The sequence below is a fragment of the Triticum aestivum genome, unplaced genomic scaffold (genome assembly GCF_018294505.1).
Source record: "Triticum aestivum cultivar Chinese Spring unplaced genomic scaffold, IWGSC CS RefSeq v2.1 scaffold43078, whole genome shotgun sequence".
Taxonomy (NCBI): domain Eukaryota; kingdom Viridiplantae; phylum Streptophyta; class Magnoliopsida; order Poales; family Poaceae; genus Triticum; species Triticum aestivum.
The window spans coordinates 1-1,024 of NW_025293687.1; the positions used below are offsets into that span (position 1 = coordinate 1).

The 1,024-nt window shown below is 51.2% G+C and overlaps 2 non-coding genes across 2 annotated transcripts; both read left to right on the forward strand.

Moving 5' to 3' along the window:
* Nucleotides 1–323: 323 nt before the first annotated feature.
* On the forward strand, nucleotides 324–443 carry LOC123178973 (5S ribosomal RNA). The gene has a single exon (XR_006490001.1). It is a non-coding gene; the product is annotated as a 5S ribosomal RNA (ribosomal RNA).
* A 301-nt stretch (nucleotides 444–744) lies between these two features.
* On the forward strand, nucleotides 745–863 carry LOC123178971 (5S ribosomal RNA). The gene has a single exon (XR_006490000.1). It is a non-coding gene; the product is annotated as a 5S ribosomal RNA (ribosomal RNA).
* The last annotated feature ends 161 nt before the right edge of the window (nucleotides 864–1,024 follow it).

Below are 1,024 nucleotides of genomic sequence, written 5' to 3' on the forward strand. Positions count from 1 at the left end.
AACCGTGGTAAAAACGTCTCCGTAGTTGAGCGGGAGCGGCCAAAGGAATGTGCAATCGTGTGTGTAGTGGAGCTGGGAGGGGCAAGCATAAGGGACGAAGACGTTTACGGTAAGTTTTAGCTCGCTGCTCATTATTAACGCGTCTAGCGGCGGCAAGCGTGTTCTGAAAGGGGTCGAAACCATGGTAAATAGGCACTGGTGCAGTTGAACCGTGGTAAAAACGTCTCCGTAGTTGAGCGGGAGCGGACAAAGGAATGTGCAATCGTGTGTGTAGTGGAGCTGGGAGGGGCAAGCATAAGGGACGAAGACGGGGGTAACATGTCGGATGCGATCATACTAGCACTAAAGCACCGGATCCCATCAGAACTCCGAGGTGCAAGCGTGCTTGGGCGAGAGTAGTACTAGGATGGGTGACCTCCTGGGAAGTCCTCGTGTTGCATTCACTTTTTAATTTTTTTGCACCGCGTGCAAAACAAAACGCACGAGCGCGACGTACGTTTAGCACGTTCTATTATTTTGCACGTTTACGGTAAGTTTTAGCTCGCTGCTCATTATTCACGCGTCTAGCGGCGGCAAGCGTGTTCTGAAAGGGGTCGAAACCATGGTAAATAGGCACTGGTGCAGTTGAACCGTGGTAAAACTCGTCTCCGTAGTTGAGCGGGAGCGGCCAAAGGAATGTGCAATCATGTGTGTAGTGGAGCTGGGAGGGGCAAGCATAAGGGACGAAGACGGGGGTAACATGTCGGATGCGATCATACCAGCACTAAAGCACCGGATCCCATCAGAGCTCCGAAGTTAAGCGTGCTTGGGCGAGAGTAGTACTAGGATGGGTGACCTCCTGGGAAGTCCTCGTGTTGCATTCCCTTTTTAATTTTTTTGCACCGCGTGCAAAACAAAACGCACGAGCGCGACGTATGTTTAGCACGTTTTATTATTTTGCACGTTTACGGTAAGTTTTAGCTCGCTGCTCATTATTCACGCGTCTAGCGGCGGCAAGCGTGTTCTGAAAGGGGTCGAAACCATG